Below are 5,433 nucleotides of genomic sequence, written 5' to 3' on the forward strand. Positions count from 1 at the left end.
TTGTTTGTAAGGAAGGTAGGGAATTGTTAACTCATTTCTGTATCCAATACAGTTATCACGTCACATGACAAAAGAACAAACGACTTGAGAGGTGAACTAATAATTTCTGTTTCCAGTACAGACTGCATAGCCTTAGCCTATGGGGCTGTCACAGGATGAATGGATAACTCAGACCCAAAACTTGAGAGCTGAACTAATCGTTTCTGTTTCCTGTAAAGAAACTATGGGATGCTGCGCATGCGTGGTCAACACAAAATTAACGAATCACTCTATGAGACAACTCATATTAAAGTCAAGTCATATTAAAGATTTGTTCAAAATAAAAGAAATCGCTCATGATCGACCCATTACTAATATAAAACATCCAAATGAGCACAGAATGAATACAGAGAAATGAGATGACATTGATAACATTAAAGAATAAATGAAAAGTCCTTCTACACAAAATAAAATACATCACACTAGAAAATATGCAGAAATGAATTAATGTCACCACAAATACAGTAAAAGAGAACAAGGCTTACCTAGGATTGAACAATAAACCATATCAGAGATCTGAGTGTGCGCCCTTAATTGTATTACTAAAAATACTAATAATATATTTGTAACCATATCAACTTTTTATCAATTTAATATATCTAAAATAAAATAATATGCAAAACACAATAAACACACAACATCTCTTGTGCGTGCGTGCGTGTGTGTGTGTGTGTGTGTGTGAGTGCGTGCCACAAAGATGCCAATATCTGTTATCCTTGTCCTTGTGGGGACATGTTTTGGCTTATAAATAATACAGAGTGATGTTTTTATTTTTTAATTGCAGAAAATGCAGACAGTTTTATACTGTTTTTGCAGTATAAAATCCTTATGTCTATGGAAAGACCCCGTAAAACATGGAAACCCAACTGTACGTGTGTGTGTGTGTGTGTGTGTGTGTGTGTGTGTGTGTGTGTGTGTGTGTGTGTCAAAAGTGTTGCAAGATAAATTAGATATGGCCACCAGTAATCCGAAACTTGAAGACAGAATGGCAAAAATCTCCACAGCAACAGCATATTTCCCTGGTGAGCTCACATACGCTGGAACAAACGCAATCCACACAGCACAGAAGATCAACATACTGAAAGTGATGAACTTTGCTTCATTAAAATGATCTGGAAGAACAGGAAACTTACTGCTGCCAATAGTCCAATGTATCCCAGCAGTAGAGAAAAACCAGCCACTGAGCCAATAGCACATTCATTTACTATTTTAGAGCGGATGTACTGGTTGTTTTTATGGGGTGTTGGAGAGGCAGTTGATAGCCAGACTGCTCATATCATAACCTGGAGGGCTGTTAGGACCAGAACTGTGCATCGTTGTTGAACTGCTCCAAACCATTTCATCGCTTCTTTGCCCTCTGGTCGAGATGACTTGAACACCGCTATTACACCATAGTCTTGACCAGGATGCAGGAGATGCACAGGACAAAGCTTATGCCAAACACAGCATGTCTTAACTGACACGTCCACAACTGTGGCTGCCCAATGAACAGTAACACACACAGGAAACACAGTTTGAGTGACAACAGCAGCAAGAAGCTGAGCTCTGAATTGTTGGCACGCACTATGGGAGTGTTACGGTGATGTGCAAAGATGACCATCACAAGAGCACAGAAGCAGGTGCCAAGCAGAGATGCAGTGGTCAGAGAGATGCCCAGAGGTTCCTCATAAGACAGAAACTCAACTTCTTTGGGGACACATTGATCCTTATCTGGATTGGACCAGAACTCATCTTGACACAACATGCACTCAACAGCATCTGTGGGTAAGAAAAAGACAGAATGCAAGATTTTAAAGAGAAAATAACTATCAAATTATATTCAAATTTTGCCAGCAATCTACTCACCTGTTGCATTAGAAATCTCTCCATCATCTCTGCATGGCAGGCAGTCAAAACAGCAGACAGGAAGGCCCTTCTTTGTAGCTCTTCTGGTTCCTGATGGGCAGCTCTTACTACACACAGACTGTGGGGGCTAAAAGAGACATCATGTTTGTCATCTCCTTTACATAATGACAAGCTTGGCTTTTCCATTTATTTATTCTCATTTGTCTTATCAGTTTCGATTAGTATTTATACCTGCAAAAATTATGACATTTAAAATTCAAATTTAATTACTTTTTTTGTCTCAAAGTTCCAGTAAAATGCATCCTCATCCAGTGTGGGCATCACCCCTGATGCTGCCCCTTCATTTACTACACCGACCTTGTGGAGCTTTATTGACCCATCAGAGCTCGGCTGCCAGTTCAACACATCATAGATGGCCAGAGCATCTCCATTTTTATCAAATGACATATGATCCCCAAAGCCTGTGGTGAAGTTCACTTTCTGTAGGTAGTGAACCAGCTGTACAGTTTGTAGACAGGAAGGTGTTATATGTTTATCTGAAATTTTAATTAATATAGAGCACATATTTTGCTTTTCCACAATCAGCTCATCTATATGCCTGGAGAAAATCTGCACTATACCTGTGGTTCTTACCTGCCAGGGTTTCAGATTTGTTATGCCAGCACAACTGTTCCCACTGAATGGTCCTCTCCCCTCTTCACACTGCATCAGGTCATGAAGCGCATGTGCTACGGCATAAACTGCTTTATACACATTATAAGATGCTCTCAACCCTGAAACATCAGTGTATGGTGAGTTTGTGGTGCTCAGATCCTCCTGTCCTGTACATAGCTTTTTCACTTGCTCTCCTTCTGTCTTTTTACCCCCAGTTTCAAATGTGCTCCCAAACAGGTTCTCCCAAAAGATCCTCACTATATTATTTATTTGATCATTGTTAGGCCGAACACGTAACAGAAAGTCATGAAGCCCCTCAATCTTCCCACGCCTGATAGCAATGCCCAGTGTGCCCCCCAGGAAGGACAGAAAACGTGATGTGCGAAACACAGGTGAGGTGGCCCAAGCTTCACTTGCAATCCATTGCCTGTCTGTCATGTTCTGCAACACAACTTTATCCATCAAAGGTATCAGTAAGGATGAAGCAGAAAAAACAACCACCACTCTAGCTGTAGAGGTGTGAATCACTCCCATTATACGTTGAATATCTCTGGGGTTATTACCATTGGGCAGTATTTCAGAAAAAGCAACACAATGTCCAAACACCTGCATTTCTATGGAGCTATTCTTGTGCCAATAAAAATGAACGTAGCTTTTCAAGAAACTAATTAAAATATAAATTGAAACTAAATAAATTCTCTCTAAAACTGAAAAAGAATAAATCGCAGGCAAATTTTTTGACTTCGTTTTTAATACACTGCATGTTTTGCTAACTATTTCTCATATTTCAATCGCTGATCTGAACTTACAAATGCGCTTCCAGAGTTTTCATTTACGCTTCTGAAGTTTTCGTTTACGTTCCCAGAGTTTTCGTTTGCCGTTCTGACACATTTCTCTCGTGGGGGCGGGGCTAGTAGCAGTGTGTTCTCATTGGTTACTGAGCTTTTGATTGATCGCTTCGTGACCTGGAAGTGAAGACGTCAGTGTTTATGTGTGGATGTGAGCGTCTGTAATCGCAGCTTTCTATTTCATTTTAGTGATATTAAGTTTATATCTGTATTTATTTGCTGCTACACTATATTGTTGAGATGATCTCTTATAGAAGGAATAGTAGGCTACAGACGAATGATATTTATCATTAGTCATCGTCGCTATATCAGGAGGATACTGGATAACGTTAGCCTACTCGTGGTAAGTCTGATTTTTGTTTTGTTTTTAATACTATACTAATACTATTTATAATACAGTACTGGCTTTTTTCAGGTGGAGAGGCATTTTAGAGCTCAGTGAGAGCCCATAACATTATACAGCTGAACTGTGTTGTCTTGATTTAACTGTTAGACCAATCATTACATGACTTGTTTATCTACATTCGGTTACAGTCTTCGATTAGATCATATTTGCTTCGATTAGATCATATTTCCCCACAGCCACCCCAAACAGCATTGAGCTAGAGTACTGTACAGTAGCCTATCTGTACTGTATCAGTCAATGACCGATGCCATAGGACGAGAGCGCTGTCAATCACTGCCTGATTCAACTTTGGCAATGTAAAGCCTTTTTTACCATGCCAATAAAGCTATTTAAACCTGAATTTCTCAATTGCTGATTAATTTGCGATGCAAAGTTTTTGAAAGAGGAGAGACACGACTTGACCACAGACCACGTCTCTGTTCGTAATATGTAAACACTCAATTATTTTGAAGTATCGCCCTGGTTGCAATATTTATTCTGATTACTTTTGTGTGATAAAGATGACTGATAAAGCTATTATATGTATCTAGTATGAGTAACAAATTGCTTTTTCTGTGTCCATATTTGACTAATAATATTGAAAAAAGTGCACTTCAAATGAACATTTCTGAGAAAAATGTTAAATCTTTAATAGTCTTTAATAATAAATATATGTCCAAATTAAAAACTTAATACATGCAAGTAATTATGACTGAAAACATCCAGCAACTAGGGAATACACATCCATATGTTTATATATAGGGCAATACAGCCATCTACTGGTTACACAACAGTATTACAGATGATAAATGCTGCTTGACTCCAAGGTAAATATTTAGTACTGTAAAATCCCTTAAATATAAATATAATAAATATTTTAAGTCTGCAACGTGTTACTGTATGGGGAGTTCAAAGCAGTTTGTATTGTTAGATTATAATACATTTCCTCTCTCATTTTCCAGGGAGTGGAGCAACTTTTCCATAAACAAAATTCTGATGCTGACACAGAGGATGGAGTGATAGTACCAGAGATCCACTGTCCCTTTCAGACAATAATCTTACTCTGTTCAGACACATCACCTTTGAATGACTGGGATCTTGATCTTCAGACACCTGATTTATTTTAATATAAACTAGCAAATATTTCAATTTCCTCTAGATTAAAACAAACACAGTTCACAAGTACACAAGAGGTTTCACTTTATTCTTATTAGTCTATGCTGATCTTGGATTAGCATACCAATAGCATGGATAGTTCACCCAAAAATACAATTCTCTCTTATTTTGCTCACCCTCATGCTGTCCCAGATGCATTTTACTTTCTTTCTACAGATAAACACGAATTAAGATTGTAAGGAAAGTAATCCATCTCTGCGAGTCCTAAAGACGTTTTCAAAAACACACACAGTGAGCGTGACGGTAATCCATGCGACCTCAGTGGATGAGTCAATGCCTTCTGAAGTAAAACAATAGGCTAGATAAAAGAAATACTAATAATGTAAACTGTTTTAACTATTAAAAATCTTACGTACATGGGTTACAATCCACTTGTATTATGGACTCACAGAGATGGATTATTTCCTTAAATATCTTTGTCTATGTTTATGTCAAGAAGAAAGTCATATACATCTGGGATGGCATGAAGGAGAGTAAATGATGAGA

At 38.1% G+C, this 5,433-nt stretch overlaps 1 pseudogene across 1 annotated transcript; it reads right to left on the reverse strand.

The window, feature by feature from the left end:
* Positions 1–865: 865 nt before the first annotated feature.
* LOC311089495 (extracellular calcium-sensing receptor-like) lies at positions 866–3,072 on the reverse strand (annotated as a pseudogene). Its single transcript has 5 exons — positions 2,518–3,072; positions 2,155–2,382; positions 1,885–2,011; positions 1,000–1,797; positions 866–871 (listed from the first exon to the last, which is right to left on the reverse strand). The product of its transcript is annotated as an extracellular calcium-sensing receptor-like (transcript).
* Positions 3,073–5,433: the final 2,361 nt, after the last annotated feature.

This window comes from Abramis brama, assembly GCF_963993115.1.
Source record: "Abramis brama genome assembly, chromosome: 9".
NCBI classification, from domain to species: Eukaryota; Metazoa; Chordata; class Actinopteri; order Cypriniformes; family Leuciscidae; genus Abramis; species Abramis brama.